This window comes from Perissodus microlepis, chromosome 7, assembly GCF_051167445.1.
Source record: "Perissodus microlepis isolate ML-2025 ecotype Zambia chromosome 7, ASM5116744v1, whole genome shotgun sequence".
Taxonomy (NCBI): Eukaryota; Metazoa; Chordata; class Actinopteri; order Cichliformes; family Cichlidae; genus Perissodus; species Perissodus microlepis.
In genome coordinates, this window is record NC_140467.1 from 11,574,171 (window position 1) to 11,594,728 (window position 20,558).

Sequence of the window (20,558 nt, forward strand, 5' to 3'; positions counted from 1 at the left end):
CCATTTTTCCAAGTTTTTTTTATCCACAATCATTGAGTGTCGATATATTTTTCAGAGCTGATGATCATTTTTTTGTGCTACCGCAGGTATTGGGTAAGAAAAAAAGTAAAAACAGGAGCATTAAGAATGCAGGGCTGTAGATCTAAGATCCAGAAAGGATTATTAACAGCAGGAGTTTAAATGCTGCAAAAATTGAACACATGCTACTTTATTGATGAGATGCATTAGTCAGTATTGACTAAAAGAAATGAGAGTCTTTTAGACCTGATGGTAAATTATGGGGAATCTATATTTATAGGCTAGTTAATGTTGAGAAGCGAGAGAGGTGGTGGTCCTGTGTTGTGCTGACACTGATCCCTCAGAGATGTTTCACACCCAGCTGTGACATCAAGCACTTTCGTTACTGGAACTGCAGCTGATTTCCTCCTAATCAGCTCATGTTTGGTTAAATTAAACACAGAGTCGTTGTGCTCTTTTATTGTTGGTGTAAAACAGACTATATAGACAATAACACAGGACAGCAAGATGTAGCAAGCTAAGGATATGAATGGAATTTAGTATGAGTTTGGGTGCTTTGGTAATATACTGTAGTCATAAACATCCAGTTGTACATTTCTGATGCAGTTTTAGTGCTTTTCACTATTCTCGTGCTTTTTTTTAACGAAACATCTATATTTAATATCTTAGACATGTTTTTGGCTGATAGGAATGCATCCTATAAAAAGCAAAGAACCTGTTTTAAATAAAACAACTGGAGTAGTATTATCGCTGGCCTCCTCCTGCTGCAATTACTGTGCTTCTTCACTGTGTCATAACAGCAACCTTAAAACTTGAACTCCAACAATCTGACCAGAGGACCCAAGTGACCAAAAAAGAAAAAACAACAACAACGATACAAATGTAGTGAAAATTCCCATGAATCCCAACTGAGCGTCTAACAGTGATGCCTTCACTATGAAGACTTGGTCTCTGGGTCATAGCCATAGGTTCAACTCTTATCATCAGTCATAAAGATTTGGTCACCTCAGAGATGTTGACTGACATTCTAACAAACACTTCTGCTCTTTAATGCAAATTACACCAAGTCCTGTATAACGTACACTTAGGTTGGGATGGGACTCAAGAAACCAGTTCATGCAGAGGTCATTAGCCTGGTTGCCTATCAGTCGGTTCCACTTGCACATGTGCTACAATCAGCTGATGTACAATCAGCTGTGGAGGAAAATGGTGGTGCAGTCTACATTGTAGATATTGACATTACTTTTATTTTTATTGCACAATTGGATAAGAGAATGATGGTAAAGTGCAAACTGCATCCAAGACAGAGACAACTATTCTTATACTGCTAACACAACTTCAGCTCTTTGCAAGCACCTGCGCAGACAGCATGCTAATGCTAAGCTAGCCAAGGACCCAGAGTGATGCTGAGTGATTGCCGATCCCAGGCCAGCAGCCAGACCCTGAACGTCAACAGGTGAGAAACAGATGATTAGTCAGGTGTCTCTGTTTCTACCTGTTCATGTTTCTAAAGCACTGTGCTGATCATTTTGTCTTTTTTTTTTTTAATGGTTTTTATTTATGCTTTGTGTTTATACCTAAATACTAAGAGAAAGATTGTAAAGGTGACCTTCTTAGGATGAGGGTTTGTGTGGGTGTGTGGCAGAGGTGGGATGAAGTACAAGTACTCCATTACTGTATTTTTTGGTATCTGTACTTTACTAAGTATTTATTTTTCTGACAACTTTTTACTTTTACTCCCTACGTTTTAAAACAAATATCTGTACTTTCTACTCCTCAACTGTGTCATCTGTAGCATTTATACCCGGGGGTTAAAATTGGCCGGAATGAGTGCAGAAGAGGAATGAGTATAACAGGAGTAAGAGTTTGTGTACAGTTTGTGGCACAGTGTGTTGCTAGCTAAAGGTCCAGCTGCTGTATTTCACAGGGAGAGAAAAGAAAGAGGGAAAGTAAGATGGAATCTTACTTTCAGTTGCATTCTTTTGAGTGTGAATAGAAGTAGATTGAAAACACTTAGGTGTCGAGAGAGTGCTTGTATGAATGGGTCAATGAGGCAAGTTGAGTAGAAAAATGCTATAGAAGAATTAATTTAACCTGTTTTCATTATTCATTGTTGCCAGTTGTTATCAGTAAATGTCATCAGCAAAGTGCCTTCTTAAACAGCTAGTAGGTTCAGTGTGCTGTTATCACCTCATCTAGTCATGATCAGTTCTGCGTTACTAAAAATAATAATTCAGAAGTGTTTCTACATCCAGACCTATCAAAGATCTCTATGAGGACTGAAGCCTCCAACCTTCACCCAGGAGACTTAAGACATCTCAACTCTTACTTTTTTGGTTTTAAGTTAAGGCATAAACTAAAAACTGGTTAGACGAGAAAAAGATCTTAGCCTGGATTCACATAAATACTTTCATATTCACCACATTTTAGAAACTACGTTATATTTTTCTGGCTACCAGAGGTCGTTGGAGATTTTCCATGAACTTATTTACACTACTGTAAGATGTGTGGAGTGAATATCTATGACAGTGACTTCACTGATAACAGATACTAAAGGGGGGGTAACATTCAAAGCAAGTGCACAGTATGAAGCGTGGTCATCATTTTTACACAGCTGGGTTTGAAATGCCATTCATTAAATAACTTTATGGTTTGGAGCGAGTGTGCACGTGACAGCCATGTTCCTACACGTTAAGTGTTTATAACAACTGCGTCCTTTTTAGTGACCATGAGGCTGCCCGTTTTTTTGATGTCTGTAAAAGAGGTTGTGACTCATGTCCTCTTATGAATCTCTAATTAACTCTAACGAACAGTAAATGGTCTGCTCTTATGTGGCACCTTTTAACTCTAGCTAGGTTCAGGAAAGTGCTTTGCAAAAAAAATTTCATTCACACGCATGCATTTACACACCAGAGCAGCTTAGGGTTCAGTGTCTTTGTCAATCACGTAGAGGGACCGTGGAGCTTGCACCTCCAACCCAGTGGACAGCCTGCCTTAGAGTGCAGTTTGCCAGTTCGAATCATTATAACTAATTAAACCAAGACTACGCACTATGTGCTGAAACTATGTTTCCTCTTCCAGATATAAGGTTAGCAAAGCGTGTTCGCTGACATCAGGGGCAGACTGCTTTGTAATGTGTGACAACTTTACTACTCTGCTTCACTCTCAAATGATGTTACAGCATTTCTCATTATCTGTGGCAGGCGTGAAAGGAAAACCTGAATTCTGTTTACCTAAATTCATTTTGCTAATTACAGCAAACACACACCTCTGTAGCACTACAGAAATGGTATATTTCACATTTTTTGTGTTGTGTTACACTGTGAGAATTTTGCCAGTTTGCAGACTTACAGAACTTCACCTGTCCCGTGTATGTCATATGGAGCTGTGGTTTTAGAAAGGTCATGAAGATAAATGGCAAATGCCCTGCATCCTGGTTTGTTTCCTTAACTAGTGGGAATCAGAGAGAACTGCCGTTTCAGTAGGGCCTTTGTGCTGGCTCATCATTGGGTGTGAATTTGTTTTCATTGCCTTATCACAGCTCATGGGCTTGTGGCAAACAGCAATATATAATAAGAACATCATTTGGCACCGTTTGTACAGCATCATATGTGGTGATACACTCATGGTATGTCATGAACCACCTTTTTACATCTTGTCAGCAGAGTCACGAGCCAACAGGGGACCACTGCGTGCATCCAGAAGAAACTGGAACAAATCACAGAAATGAATATGGAGCTACACGGGCCTCCAATTGTATTTAAAGTGAATAAAGTCATTCTAGCCTGGTGTTTATTCTACTCTCAGTTTGATTGCTCTGCAGATTCATCTTCATCTTCATAGATCACCATCAGGAGCTCACGGCAATTAGTGTCGCCAGTCGCTTTGCTCCATGTCAAGCCGTAGTAACTGCTGAGCTCCTTATCAAGTACATGGAAACAAACTAGTCCTAACATGCAGTGTGGCACGCCAAGACAAAGCTGCCGGGCTCCTTCACCCAGGTGTCCTGAACCCATTTTGTTTCAAGGAGGCCCGTCAGTCAGCCGGTCCCCCGTGGTTTGCCGGTGTACAGATGGTGCAGGTCTGAGAAGCATCTGAGGTGCTGGATGCCTTGGTAAACGGTTGTCACATGGCAACAGATGGTGGCGTGGAGGTCCAAACAGGTCAGCTGTTAGTTTGGGCTGTGCGTTTCTCACTTCACTCGCTTAAAGGTGTGCTTCATGTCTCTCCTGCTCTCTCTCTCTCCTCTTTTTCTCCACATGAAAATTGTGAGCAGGCTATTTTTCAGCTCTTCTATATCCCAGACATAATCATATCTCATTAGCTGTTTTACATCTTCACTAAGGGGGAACAGTCATCTATTCAAACGGATGTCAAGTGTCACGCTGAGCCCACAGACGATTTCACGTCTAAAATACATTAGCAGCAAATCTAAAAAAATGAAGCCGAGTTTGAAAAGAAAAATATATAGCCTGATGTATGGCAATATGCAGTGCCCTTTCTGCTTCTTAGAGACCAACCCGTCTTCATTCGCCTCTATCTCTTCATTGTGTCGTCATGGTGATGGGTTTTCGTCTTTGTGTCTAATTAAAGAGAGAGCTTTAGATGTATTGACTATTTCAGATCACAGAACACCTCTCTCCCAATAACTTTCCCCATGTCGTCGTCAAACGGTTAATCTTTAATTAGAAGCAAGCATGCAGCTACAACATACTGAGAGCATGCAGATGGAATAGAAGAGCATCAGAAACAGGGCGGTCACATGCTGGCATTTATTCAAGCTACTCTTGATTTGTTGCTTTCAGGGAAGATTCTTTGTCTTGTGATAAACTCTTTCATAGAGAAACTCTGCGTGACCCTTGCTGGCACATGCTGGCGTCAGTAAACAGTTTATTTATTTATTTTTAGCAATATAAATCTTTTTGGAAGTGTTAAAAAATACAAGGTTTTCCCAGATCATGTCAGCATAAGTCTTCACAGCTAGCAGGAAAATTGGAAATTGTATGGGAGTACTTCCCAGCCTTTCATGATTTCAATGAGTTCTATTTCATTTTGATAACATGTTACTGTTTTTCATGACATAGCACCTTTTTATTTTGTATTTGAGCCTACGCTTTTATTAGTTTTTAATACAGTACAACAATTTGGAGAAACTTCACAATCCAAACTTGAGCTATAATTATGCAACTATAAACACAGTCCAAAAATAAAGTGTATAAAATATAATATTTCATAACGTAAGCAGAGACGTCATCTTTGTTTCTCCCATTAGAAGGGGTCTCACACTTTAATTATCGCTCTGCGGAGCTCACAGAGATTACATGAAAACACCCAAAAGCCATGTCTTGACCATCGAGAATGACTGTTCCTTTAAAGATTTGTCAAACCAATCAGGTTGAACAGGCAACACAAAAGCAGAAGGGTCCTTTACGCGACAGGTGAGGATGCTTGAAACACGGGTTAATAATCTGTGTATCTAAAGTCTGCACAGCTCCACAGATCAGCTTCAGGCAGCATTTGCTGACCTTCACATTTGACATGCTCGATAGTCATTTTGTTAGGTTTGGCTAATCTGATGCTGATTGCTTTCTCTCTTCTCAGGGATGTCATTAAATGTAGAGCTGTGGGTGTATCATCGGTGTGTCCTGCGTGTAGAAGATTCCCTCCACAGATCTGTGACAACTGCAGCTGCTCAGCAAAAGTAGAGCAAGAATACCCTCTTGTGTTGGCTCATGCAGTCGCACTCTTTGTAATCTACACTGCAACACAAGTGCGATCGTGTTCTTTAAAATCCAAAGTTTCACACAGACTCACAACTCACTGAACGTGATGTTAGAGGTGATATTTGTTCTGTCTTATTTGTGTATCCCATCTTATCCCAGTATTTCAGTTCCTGAGAGTAACGTATGCGTGAAATACGTTAATAGTAATGATAATATTTACATGTGTTATTACACATTGTTATGACACAGTTGTTTTCAAATTCAAAGAAAAGTTTGGGGATGAAAATCAAAACTTCTTATTTGGCTTCTCTTTTTAGGGATCCTCCTTTCCGTAGCATCTTCCATGAAAACTGATCTCAGTATTTGAAAACAAAACAAAGAATTTTAAAAAAGTAAAAGCCTCAGAGAGTGAATTTTAACATATGAGGCCACACAGGGGGATTTATGTATTGCTTTTCTAGTCTTTTCAGCAGAGTGCTTTATGTTGCATTCACACAATTTGGGTTTCAGTATCTTGACAAAGAAAAACGTTCACTTTTTTAAAACAAGCAACTAGCAACTAGTTAACTAAATTATTACACTTTGTTATTATTATATCTACAACATTTGTGCACTGCTTGTACAAACCTGCCAAGCCTGGTAGACAATATGCCTCCACAAAATTAAACATTTTTTTGTAAACCCTCGCAGTTTGGAAAAGAAAACTGCATTTGCAAATTTTTCTTGAGAGAAAAAATGAATCCAGTAGAAAAATTTTAAAAAAGAAGAAAAAGCATAAAATTAATATCATAGCACTGGTTAGAAATAGTGAAATATTAAAGAAATCATAAAAAATAATGCAAGACAGCCATAAAGATGTGGTCAAAATACATTTTTGATTATTAAAGCATATTTTGGCTGAAGGTTAAAATCTGCGAGGAACTTTTTGGCCCCAGTGGCAGCATATTGCTTCCACTTATCAGTGATGGAAAGTGTCAGACTCATACCCTTATCAGTTCTCCGTCCAACAAACATTTAATAGATAGCTGGGCTGGAAAAGTGATAAGGATATGTGCTTGACAATGTTAAAGCCTTTTTTGTAATAAAACAACACGATCGCATGAAAAAGTAAAGCAAAAGCAACTTAAACCTCAAGAAGGACTTACAAATGAAAAGAAGTGTGAAAGCAACAAAAAGGTCTCACATTGTTCCCTTATTGCCACGTAACTGTAATCCAGAGCTGTTATGAATTTTTTTTGTCCACAGTTTAACGCAGAAAATCACAAACGTCTCCAGGGAGGAAAGCTGAGAGCTGCGTCACTGCATCAGAACCAAACCAGCAGTCCAGCTTCAACTACTCCTGTTACCACTCTGTCCGTTTAGCATTCATCTGCATCCAACCGCTGAAGTAACTTTGAGAACATCGCTCATCAGCAGTTTTAAGGCCCGTCTGGCTCCACCTCATCCCTGGTGCTGTCCTGTTAAAAGTGAATACCCAGATTATCTTTGTAATCCCTAATTTTGTGCCTTCTCAGTCATTATCAGCTAGTGTTGTGGAAGGGGATTGGCCTCAGGTTCACACAAAAAAAGATCACAACTAATGTACAACTGAGTGTAGAGGTGCAGTAGTTATTCATCACTCTGTAATCTGAGGTTCAGGATGTCGGACTTTTGGGCAATTTAATGCCATCTATGTTTAACTGATTTTTTCCTAATACTTACACAGAAATGTGATCAGTTGTAGGTATATGAGTAAAATTGCAGGTATAAAAAGTTGAAAAAAACCTACCCATTTCATACATGAAAGTTTTAACTCCATAACTTTAAGAGGACACTAAGTGTGTTGAGGTCATGTACAGCAGTGCACTGCTGGCAGTTCATCTGTGTTCATCCAAACTTTATCCAGTTGCTGTCAGTGTAATCGCTGCATGGCACAAGTCGTCAGAAACAACCCTAAAGCCACATTTGGGGAAAACTAAAGAGGAAATGTGTGTGTTAACAAATTAATTTTGTGAATAAATATCAAAAATGACTTCCACATTTTGTACATAGATTATTTAAAATGAGCTGACAGTAGGTCATCGCAGCTCAGTCTTTTAAATCGGGATCAGTGGGGGTGAGTGAGCCAATATGTGACACGCTTTGACCCTTTTGGCTGTTATCTATAGTCACTCCTGGGGCATGCAGTTGGCAGGGGAAGGGGAGCAGACATCTCTGTATGCTTTGGTGCTGGTTATCTCTGCCTAGTTCCTCTCTTCAGCGTGAAAGTCCCGCGCAAATTAAACACGGCTGACTCACTTTCTGATCCAGTTCCGGATTTCTTCTCCACACCAGCCGCCAACAGCAGTCACACGGATGAGGGGAGATCTGCCGAGCATCTCCTCTGCAGTGCTCTGTTCTCCTCTGGGATTAGCTGCGCTGCATTCCCACTGTCAGCAGCACCAGGGCCATCATGCGCACGCACACACACACACACACACACAAAGACACACACATACACATTCATTGCAGGCAGCAGTAGTGTTGTCTACACAAACAAACACATAAATTCCTTTGTTTTTCCTCTTTGTCTTTCTGTCTCTCGCAGACTCACGTCAGTCTGGTTTTACCTTTACTGTTTCTCACTAGGTCCCAAGCTTTATCTCTTTTACTGAAAAGCCTGTACACACTTAGGCCCAGAATCAGCTTACAGCAGCATCCACTGGTTCGCTGCGATGCATATGGTGTTGACTCAAAGAGACAGTGCGATTCTGTAGGACAACAAAACTTTTCAAAAGTTGCTACATTGTTGCAATGACAGGACAGAGGTATTGGTGGCACTGAAGTCAGCACACATGATACAAGAACGTAGCTTATGTTGAACAAATAAAAAAGTGTAAAAAAAAAAAAATAGCATTAATCTTTGTAAAAATGTTCTTAAAGGTCCCACTGTAAGTTTTTAATCCTATTCTAATTGATGAAGTTGATCCTTTTGAAAAGATTTCCACAACGTATGGTGAAATAAATTAGGCTTCCCTCCTTTATTCTACCATGATCAGCCAACTATCACTATTTATCTGAGCAAAGAAGTGGACAAATCCCAGTGGTTGTCTTGTACCTCCTCTCTCATTAAAAACCAAAAACCAAAAAAACCAGAGGATTAGCTTAAATAAAACAAGCAGGCTTGATTGGGCTTTTTCTTGGAACACCCGGTAATTCCTACAACCTTGAACCCTGAGAGGAAGTAGGGACAAGACAGTAGGACGATAAAGTCATGCACGAGAGAAAATCAGGTTTTGGTGAGCAAACTGGATTTCAGCATTGTCAGAAGACAGCAACAGTAGATCAGTGCTGCAGTAAAATTAGAGTTGCCAGCCCAATCAGCAAAGTCTTGTTTACATGGAAGAGTGAACAGTCACTGCGAAGAGCCCTGCAGCACTGCCTGATGCTCCAAAGTAGAGTACAGTTCACATCAGCAGCTTGAATTAATCTCCAGCAGAGGGCACCATGGATGCTTTCTATTTTTAGTAGTTGACTAAGATTTCTAAAGGGGATTAGAGGCTTCCTGAGGATGCCTTGCTCTGTTTTCAGGGAAAAGAAGCTATTTTCTATGACTGAGAACTAGCAGGAGATTTTACAATAGGCATGTATTCATTCCTTATTATTAATCAGCAGCACTGATTGCAAAATTATCACCATTAAGAGCTTTAATCTGATCTTTCTGTTGGCTGTAGAATAGGTGCTTTTGAGTCTGGTAATTTTAAAACATAGCACGTGTTTGCTTTGTTTACTTGTAGCTCGCTGTAGCATGCAAGGTGCAGTCTGATGCACATATCTCACATCTCTGAGAAGATTTTTTTGCCTAAACCATTTTTGGCAGCACTAAACTTGACTCAGTTGCCATGGACACAGATGATGTTTTCCTTTTCGTTTTTTTTTTTTTCAACCTTTTTTTTCTGTCTGTGTCCATGACAACAAAATGGCTTTTACAGGAAATGGTATGCATTTTCAGATGCCGGGAAAAGAGGAAGGTTAATGACTTCATTAATTACACTATGTCAAGCCACCACTGGGAATGCATTTTGATATTAAAACAATTATTTAGATATCTGGATTCTGCCCTACATGAGGGAAGCTTCTAATCGTTTTATCCAAAAATGTCATATTATGTAAGATATTTGCTATGTCTCAAGATTCTGACAAGATCCTTTTTTAAGTGCTTTTATTTTGCTGTCAATTCAAATTGTAGAGAAAAAAACATCACAGTTATATTTCCTGTGACAGCTTTCTTTTGAAATCAGAGATTTTCTCCAGTGTTTTTTTTTTTTTTTTTTACAGATGATGGCTAAATATAGATGCATTTAACACAGGTGTGCATGCACTGACCTGTCACTGACTCTCTGGATCTCTAGAAACCTAAGCTCAGGATGAAGGTGGACAGAAGAGTGGAATATCTATTTAAAGTGATTTAAGGTGTTGTGTCAAATGAAATAATCACCTTTTGTAAAACTGAATAAAATTCATTCTCAGATATAATTTCTATTCAGTTATGTTCTCTCTGTGTCCAACTAAGAAAACATAATATAGCTGCAAACACCATTATCACTAAGAATATAAAGAGAGTGTAGCAAATATAATTTTTATTCATGCATTTGTCAACACTTGTGTTTTTTTCCAAAACATTAAAACGGGTGCGTGCAACATAAAATGCAATCATATTACAGTTTATATTTTCATTGAATGTGAACACAGACAATTTTTAATGTATCCAGCTCTATTTTGTGCAGCTGTTCTAAAGATTAGAAGTAATATAGTACATTTAAAAAAAAAATCTGCACAGTTGTCCCAGAGGACACACTCAATCAACGCCAACAGTGCAATATGGATAGCCCCATGCTTTTGAGTTAGCCAGACAAGTGTTTCTGCAGAAAATGTTAATGTCAAAATGAATTTAATCCCTTTAGAGATCATGTTTTCTTACTGCTTTTTTTTTTAAATTTTTAAATTTTTTTATTTACAGGCAAAGCCATGTTTAGCAGGTCACAGAAACCTTTGACCTTTAGGAACCAGATTCTAATCAATGCATTCTTCACTCCATTTGGATGGTGGCAGCAGATATAACGTCCTTGTGAGAATGATTCAAACATAAAAACTGAACACTCCTTTTGATCATTTATAGATATAAATATGTAATATATGTAACACATGCAAGGATATGTTTACGGTGCTTGTTTGCAAGCATTTATAACGTGTTCATAAAGACTGAATATTTAATACCAAATATTTGATTAATTTTGTATTAAATTAATTTATTGTCTATTAATACACATTTGAAAGTTCTTCACAAAGCCAGTTATAAATGCATTCAACACTCCTAAAAGTACAACATTATAAAATATAATTTAGTGTGAATTCATAACTGTTTGTGGTTGAGTTGTAGCTGCCAACACACACTGAGGAAATCTCTTTTGTCATTTAGATATAACATGACTGAGTTTAAAAAAATAAGGAAATAAAAAAAAGTTTCCAATGATGAATCCTTTAAATGAAAAAGTAATAATAATTAATTAATTAAAAGCTCCTTTTGCACAACCACTAGATGGCAGTGTCAAGTTAACCATTACCTGATTGGGACTGTGTGGCCACCAGGCTCATTATTAGCACATGATGAGGCTGCACTTCTTCAGGGAAGCAAATGTAGGTTACTACATGAATATTTAAGAGGAATAAAAGAAACAAACTGAGAAGCAACTAATTCAAAAGAAGTGGACATCCAAGGTCACTGTGAAATAAGACAGCCACCCCTGAGGCTCTCAGCTCAGCAGCAGCTTTTGTATTCCTTTCAGATAAATTATAGATGGTTTCAAGGTGTGAATATGGTTTGTGTTTTGAGTGTTGTTCATTTTAACAGTGTCACATTTCTTGTGCAAAGATCTTGTCAGTGTGTATTTTCAGTTATCTCTTTGGTCTTTGAGCTGATTACACTTGAAATCACACAGGTTTTGCACATGACTACAAAGGAGGAAAGACCAGCTACAGACGTATCCAGCAACTAATCATTAACTACTAAATGAGACTCATGAGATAAACTTTTTTCAATGACATAAAGCATTTTGAAATCTATTTGAAATGATGAGTAGCAAATATATAAAAGAGGGAAAATGAAATAGAAAATATTAATTATACTTGCTCTATTGACTGGTCATCTCAGTACTCAAGGTTGGAATCAGCAAGGTTTAACTTATTGCAAACTATATTACACTATATTAAATCATATCATTTAACCAGCACATCATGCTAATTTAATCTACACATCCCTGTATGATTAAACAGTCAAACAGCTTCATCTGAGGCAATTGTTCCATTTTAATGACCCTTTATGCATGATAGGTTAATGACAGCAGCAAATCAGCATAGGGCTAATTCTTATGCATCAAGAACGAAGGTGGTGGGAACAAAAACACAGGGACAAATGCATTTCTACAACATACTGCATTAACAAAAAAGAAGGGGGGAAAAGGAGAGAAAAGGGGTATTAAAGATCACAACCTCAAATATCAACTCTGCACAGTGTTGCCAAGTCTTGTTGCTATGGAGATTGCATCCTACTGCAGGTGTGAGTAACGACAGAGGAAGTCAACTGTGCTTCCTTCTCTGTGTTGCTTTCTGCTCCTCTGTATCTTACATGGTCCCCACCGCTTGTGTCAATGCATGTTAGCGTGTGTTTGCCTTTCACACATGTTAAAAAACAGCCTTAATGATTAACCCTGAGCTGGGTGTAAATACTCTTACACAGTGTGCACTTTTTAAAAAAACTTTCTATGCATATGTGCATCATCAGCAGCACATCAAAACAAGCCTGATTGTTCTCAGTTCTCACCACATTATTTTCTAATGCCATTGTGTCAGAGGAGTCTTTCAAAAGGCGACAATAGAAGACCTCAGAATTGTGTGAGTGTAATTAGCCCTGGGGCACGGTGTGCGTGGTGCAAACCCATTAAATACATGCATGCATCCAAATACTGCAAGGAGATATTCAGTGAACCGAGATGGCATTGCTGTGCATCAGAGCCATTGGACGAAATCCAGTTTGAAAAGCTGAAAAGATCTGACCTGGCAAGATGTGATGTGACTACTTCCAAAAATGCTTGTTTTTCCAGTATATTCAAGAAGCACTTGGTTTTGGTAGGTGCATCATGCAAAAAGAAAGATCTAATATAATTACTTAATTTATAACCTTAAAAAAAACAGTGTTTACAGTATGTAGCTGCAGTATTGACTTTTGTGTTTAGATGCTCAGTACCACATTCACTGACCACAGCCTTGGGGGTTTTACAAGCACACATACTCAGTATTTTCAATGCATGTTACAAAGATTATGAAATGAATTAGCCTACAAAAGATTAATTGTTTAATATTTAAAAGCTCTGTTCTGATTTCAGTTACTAATTCTGCTTTCCAGTTCTAAGCTTTGTGCTATGAAATGCTAAACCTAATTTCTGTGGTTGGGATTGATAGTATAATTAATCACGAGGTGCATTTTCAGCTTTTTTTAATTTCTTTTTTTTAAGCTTTGATTCCATCATTCAGTCATTATTTGTAACTGTGCAAAACTACCCATTTTTTCTGCCACAGTGCATGAACATGTAAATGGAAGCAGATTTTTTTTACACCCTCACACTGACTTGTCCATTTCTATCAGATTTGGAGCCGTTGTTATGCACTGCAGGCGGCTGCTGCTCAGCTTGCTTGTGGCTTTGTGGCTTTGAGTCTAACTGAGGCAGACCGAGAGAGGCTTATTAATCCCAGGGCTGCAGCTTCAATCTGAAAAAAATGCACTCACTCTGCGAAATAAATAGACATCTAATGTTGGCCATCTAACTATACAATATGAAGTGCAGACATTATGATCTACATGCTTGAACCGGCATTGTTATTAATAGGGCCTGACATTTTCACGGTTCGTGGCTCAATCACTCTTTGCAAGCCTTGGTGAGCTTGCACATTTGCATTAGGATACATAAAAGCTCTGTCAAGTGTCCAAATTTGTTCATAACAGTGTTTCAAAGTCAAGAAGAAGCTAAAGATAACCAGCCATCTGAGGTGAAAGCAAACAGCAAGGTGTCTACTTCCACAATTACCGCTGCTGGGATCAGTCAGAGAGGGAAGATATCAAAACAGAAGAATGAGAAAAAGAAGAAGAATTAATCACATCAAAGTCACTGTGGTAAAAAGCTACACTAACTGGCGACTTTGTTAGTTACACCTGTTCAACTGCTTGTTGATGCAAATATCTAATCAGCCAATAACACGGTAGTGCATTTAGCCATGTAGGCATGGTCAAGATGACCTGCTGAAGGAAGCATCAAAATGGGGAAGAAAGATGATTTAAGTGACTCTGAACATTACATGGTTATTGGTGCCAGGCAGGCTGGTCTAAATATTTCATATTTCATTTCATTTACTGCAGGGTGACAGGTGAATTTGGCAGTGTGAGCCCAATGAATGACTGTTGAACAGGCAGGAGTTGGTACATAGTGTGATTTGGTGGGCTGTTACCTGGGTCTGGCTGATTCTGAAGGGCCTAGTGGAACCCACAGAACCCACATTGCAGGTGGCAGGTAGGATAGTTGCAGGCTCAGGTTGATTAGCAAGAAAAAGACAAAAGGTTGCAGCTTACTTTGGGTCCATGAATGTTGAGAGAGTACGGCCCCAACTCCAGAATCAGAGGCATCTACTTCTACAGTGAATGGTTTTGTGGTATCATGCAGAAGTCAATAGCTGTTTTAACTCAACGGCTTCTGGGACCTAGATAAATGGAATCTTAGTTGAGTTCAGGTGAGTGAAAGGTGCAACTACCTCGCTGGTGCAGCTATCTGAATAAAACATTGGTAGAAGTTGGCAAAAACAAGGAAACTGTCATGATCCGGAGTTTGTGACTCCGTGTTTATGTTTTAGTAGTTATTATTATTCTGGGTTTTGTTTTCATGTTCCTATGTGTTCCCCAGTCTGTGTGAAGTTTGTGTGTTGTGTCATTGCGTGTATGTGTTTCCTGTTTTATTTTGAAGGTCTGCGTCTTATGTGAGTGTTTTCAGTTTGCCTCCCTAGTCTCATCACGTTAATCACTCCCAGCTGTGTCCCCCACCTGTGTGTGATCTCCCTGTGTTCTCTGAGTGTTTTTAAGTCTTGTCTTCTGTCTTAGTCGTTGCTGGTTCGTCTGTGTTGTTTCCCCTCGGTTTCCCTGCGTCTCTCCGTATGTATTTCCCCGGACCTCCCTGCATCTTCGTTTCTGGTTTGTTTTGTTAGTTTTACCCAGTTTAGGTTTTCCAGTTTTATGTTCACCCACCTTTGCTGTTTGTACCCACTCCTGTAAATAAATACTCACCTGCACCACAGCTGCCGCCTTTTGGGTCCTTTCTACAACTCCACACATCTGCTACCCGGACGTGACAGAAACGTTGAAGGTGTTTCCATGACGTGGAGTGGGCCATTCGCTCATGGCTCAGATCTTTGCTGGGTTGGTCTTGACCTGCCCTCCTGCCAGAATATAACCAAGAAAGGTGACTGAAAAAGAATAGAACTCACATTTTTCTGCCTTGACATATGACTGATTCTTATAGAGAGAAGTTGCAATACAGAGTGGACTCGGTGCTGCTCCAGCATCCTGGAGAAAATCAGGATGTCAACTAGGTACGCAAACCAATGTGCAATATCTCAGTCTTTCCATGTTCTGTGCAATATTTTTGGCTCATGTGCAATTATTTTGGTCCCAGTCTGTTTCAATGTTTCCTACACATACACCATGTATATAGTTCCACTCACATATGTATACATATACACTGTATTCTATTTATTTATTTTCCGCCTTTGTATATTGGTTTCTCTTCTTCTTACTTTAGCACCTTTGTGGTTCAGCTACCCAATTTCGCTGTGCAAGAAACTGCACAATGACAATAAAAAGCTCTAAGTCTAAACACAAAGATATTCAGGAAGTCCCTCAGAACATCATTTACAGTGCCAGAAAAGCTGCTGACGTGTTAGTGAGGCCAAATGGCATAACTAAATATTTAAAGTGTCTTATGGGTGTTTTGAATGTGGTCTTCCATTCATCAGATCAGATGGTAAGCATTGCGTAGCTCGAGGTTGGTGAATATTGTGGCCCCGTGAATTGGTTTACAGGTGGAGTTGATCAGGGATAGTCAATACAGGGATTAGGTTCTGAGAATGGTGCGCTATTACTGGGAGGTAGATGGTTTCTGAATTTTGGGCATCACTTACAGGTGGAGAGCGTGAGGCTCCGGGTAGGGTAGCCCAGTGAGCGTAATTGAGTGAAGTTTCAATGTTTTCTTTCCAGTAATTCAGAGGAGAGGGCAGGCAGAAGGACAGGCAGGCATGAGTGGTGAGTAGTTTGGATTTGGAGAGGAAGAGAATCTCTCAGAGGTGACCAGCCTCAGCTGTAGCTTACTAAGCTGCAGCTGAGTTAAGCAGTGGCTTGACGAGGAAACTGAAGGCACAAGGACATCAGGGTCAAAAGAAAGCATAAACATGAAGACAAGAAGCAATGAGGCCTGGTTACTACCATGAGAAACTAACACAAAAGAAAGACTGTGCTGGCCTTAAGTATTGCCTCACTGATTGCCATCAATGGATAGCAGGTCAGCAGAACAGGTGACCAACAGAGCTCCGACCACAAGGCGGACACAGGAAAATTATGATTTAGAAGCCAAGGATTAATATCTATAAGATGTTTCAGTGTCTTATATTACTTTGTTCATTCTGCTGGAATTGGTTTGCAAAGGAAATAAAGGCAGGTGATGCTACCTGGAGGGGGCAGAGGATGTTACTCCATGACCCTATCTGTAACATTCAGCTTAAGGTATAAATTATTTAAAAAATAAAAATAAAAAAAAAATCATTTCAGCAGTTCATATTTTTAGCTAACACTACTCAATGGTGGAGGAAATAGTGCATGTGTAGGGGAACTGTTTCAAAGTGTGAATTAAAACACATTTTGCCATTTAAATGTGTGATCAGAAAAGTCCCCAGGTTCTTCATAATGAAGCCAGTGCAACAGTGTGCCTCGCTGATGTGTTTTTAATAGTCTTTAGACGACAGCCGCAGTCCACAGTAAGGAAGAGCAAGCTTTTGTCCGGACAGACAGTCCTTTTAAAACCCAATTAATTGTTGGTATTTGGTCTTTTCTCACAATGTGCCAGAAATAACAAGAATAGAAATACTTTTTGCCTTAACCTGTTTGTGTCAGTGTGGAATTTTACCCAGACAACACTGGGGCCCTACACAGGAAAGATGCTTGAGAGAAGGTTCTTCCTGGGTGGCCCAATTGTGTTGAAGGGGTTGCTGATACACTGCAATAGCTGAGATAATAGTGTTTTTATTGAGAGCACTCGTCAACAGTTGTATAACCTTGCCTGAGCCTGGTGAGCGTTGTGCTGTAGTGTAAGTGATGGCCCTCCACTAGGATCAGACCATTAAGACTCATTAGTCCCCATTGATAGCCCCGATGATAGGCACTGTGAAATGAGGCAGCCAAGGAAAAGGTCAGCAAATGGATCTTAATTTGACCTCACTAACCCGTCACTGATTGGCAGCATCTGTCATCCTTAGATTTAATTTAACAGTGATTGAGTGCTGCGGAGACCATATTGGCAATAACCCCTGCAGGCTATTTCATAGCCCGCGTCCTTCCAGATGATAGCTCTGCCTGCCGCCCCTTTTATGCCACAATTGTTTCCTGTACCCGGGTCTCATGCTGGGCTGTTCACCTGCTGTGTCAAATTCTGCTTGTTTCCCATAACAGCCCTTTAAAAACAATTTCATTTTTAGTCAATTTGCTCTTCAAAACATGTGTCACCAAGCTCAGGTAAGATAGATAAGTATTTATTGTCATTGTCAGAGAACAATGAAATTGCGTTTGGAGCTTCCGTACAACCCATAAATACAATAATAAAGAAAATAATAAATAATAAAAAAAATAATGTGTAAGAGCGGTATTTTATTTTATTATTTGTAAGTGTTTGAAATAGATAAGCACGGTTCCCACTGTTATTCAGTTCAACTCAATTTTATTTACATAACACCAAATCACAATAGTTGCCTTAAGATGCTTTATGTTGTAAAGTAAATATCCTACAATAATAGAGAGAGAACCCCAACAATCAAATGAGCCCCTTTCAACATCCACTTGGTAACCGTGGGAAGGAAAAACTGCCTTTTAACAGGACTTAGTGATATGTATAAAACAAAGTTAAGGGCTTCCTAAATTCACTTTGATTCCAAGATTGTTTGCCAAAAATTTATTGGCAATCCACCTTGTACTTATTAAGAATAGTCATCCTTATCCAAAGTTATAGATCAAGTGTTTGCACTGCTGTAAACAGCGAAGATCTGTGCTCTCCCGTGAGCAATGGATGGTCAGTGTGGCAACATTACACAGTGAATGCCAGGGGAAGTACAATATTTGGTCTCCGCACTAATCAGTGACTAAGACGGAAAATACGAGGAGGAATGTGAGTGTAAAATAAGAGAAGATGCTTTAAGGAGAAAGGGACTGATTATGTAATGGAAGGACTTGTTTACATGTCCCCTCTGAGTTCATATTAGCTGAAGGAAGACACCCTGCCTTTGCTTCTTGGGCTCTGCCACATTGCATTAATGTCTGTATTCATAGTGACTGGTAATTGGCCTACTTTGAGGCGAGTGTTGGTCTCTTATGTGGAGTTGTACAGTAAGGAAAAGAGATGCAACCACTGTCCTAAGGTTCCACTTAGCTGAACATGCAAACACAAATGTTGAAGTTAAATAACTTATAAACCTGTGCAGACCCACAGCAGCTCCAGCTCATGTTGTAGCTGCCATAGCCTGGGTGGAGATCTTTGCTCATCCTTATCATAGTTTAAAGAAAACATATATGATGGCATTTCAAAATAAGCCAATGTTGTTATTGTTTACCTTAATCATAAAAACAATGTTAACAATGAAGATTATGGCTAAGATTCAGTGTCCACACTCACGCACATTTACAGAGCTGAAAGACGTTTTTACTTGTTGTCTTTGTACTTAATTTTGTTGCTGCTCATCAAACTGAGAAAAAAGGCAAAAGGCAGGGAAGTCTTACAAAGTTACGCAGCAATGCAACTAAGCACTTCTTGAGTCGTTGTTTTATATCCAGCTTGTTTTCATAAGATGACTTTGAGCTAATTCTTCAACCAAAGTTCAGTCTTTTTGTTCAGCTGAAAGCACTCGTTTATGTCTTGAGTTTCACTTCTTTATAATACTTTACAGTGATTAATACTGCAAAATATGGAACTTAATGGTGAGCAAGGTGGAGTGTTTAGCTTAGCAGCAGCCGATAAGACCCAAAGGAGATCTAATGTTCATCATAAGACTCCTTTTTACTGTCCTAATTACTTTTTCACCCAGGGTTAGTTAGGCTTGGATGGCCTTTTTTGCCCTTAATAAATCAAATTATCATTTAATTATGATATCATATTAATTATCATGTATATACTCAGGTTATCTTTTTTAAATATTACAATTTGTTTGATGATCTGAAACATAGAGGTGGGGCAAATATAATAGAGAAAAAAAGAAAAGAAATCAGCATAAGTGATCTGTGCTTCATTTCTAAACATTTCCAACTCTGCCTTTCATAAACATGGTTAAGATACAAGATATGGGTAAGATAGGCTTTCTTTGTTTTCTTTCTTTCTTTGGTAATGTAGAAGCTGAAAGTTTAAAAAAAAAAAAAAAAAAAAAAAAAAATCAGCTAACACCTTAGAAACACAGCTGGAAACGCTCAAGCAAAGGGACATTTTGCACAAAGTTAAACCTTCGAGGCACACTTCTCTTTCACACTGAGCTCACATCCGGCCTCCACCTGGGGCACGTTCAATCTGAGGGGAAGAAGAACAAAACAAAACTTGGCAAACATTCAACCTTTTCTTTTTAGGTACACTTTCTGCCAAAATCAGTATTTGAAAAAACAAAAGGAGACATAAAAGCATTTTAAAGAACCACTATTTCTATTCAAAGAAATACATTCATTTTGTTGGGGTTGAATGGAACCGAGGTTACCCGAAATAACTGCCAGCAACGGCCAAAAGCCTCACCTTACCCATTTGGTGCAGAGCACCTTCTATCCATGCACTGATTGTTGTATGTTGTGTATGAGATAGAAGGGCTTAGCAAAGGTTGCAAATTATTTATTTATTAACATATCCAAATAAATTGCACACTGTACCTTAGGCAGATTAAGGTCAACTCTCCTTTTTTTTCATGTTTTAGTGCCACGAGCAGTGAATTTATAGCTCCAATGTAGTTCAAAGTGCGCACAGGAGCTAAAATCCACCCTCCGACATCATGATAATTCTCAAGCACCTCAAGATAAAATCTTTGAAGGTGCTGTCCATGTGCCTTGCAGAAAACACAGTTAAGCTGCCCGTGACATGTGTGAAATTCAATTACAGACCTGCTGTGAATGCACTCTGTGTAACCCAGGGAGATTGAAGGAAGCAGCAGCCAGGTGGCAACCCTGTAGGCAGCAGCGAGCACAAATCACAATGGCCTGGGCTGCTGCCAAGAGCTGGGTTTCTGCCATCACACAGCCCACCAACACTCCAAGAGCAGCTCATGGTCACTCATCACAGACACTCTCTGTGCATCTCGCTCTCTCTCTGTCTCTCTTTCAATGTACTCAGGTCAGTGGAAAGGGATTGCAGTACACATTGTTGGCCACTTTACTTTAGGCGCAGGACATAAATTATAGAGCAGAGTACTCAAATTTTATGCACTGTTTTATCGGTGTCTGCAAAAATAGAAGCATGCATGTAGAGCAAAAAG

The 20,558-nt window shown here is 39.2% G+C and overlaps 1 long non-coding RNA gene across 2 annotated transcripts; it reads left to right on the forward strand.

Annotated features, from left to right (window-relative positions):
* Positions 1-1,194: 1,194 nt before the first annotated feature.
* On the forward strand, positions 1,195-10,143 carry LOC146382610 (uncharacterized). Of its 2 annotated transcripts, none has more exons than XR_014800664.1 (3): positions 1,195-1,474; positions 5,620-5,856; positions 6,987-10,143. It is a non-coding gene; the product is annotated as an uncharacterized LOC146382610 (long non-coding RNA). The 2 variants fall into 2 exon arrangements; XR_014800665.1 differs by having other exon boundaries at positions 5,620-5,719.
* Positions 10,144-20,558: the final 10,415 nt, after the last annotated feature.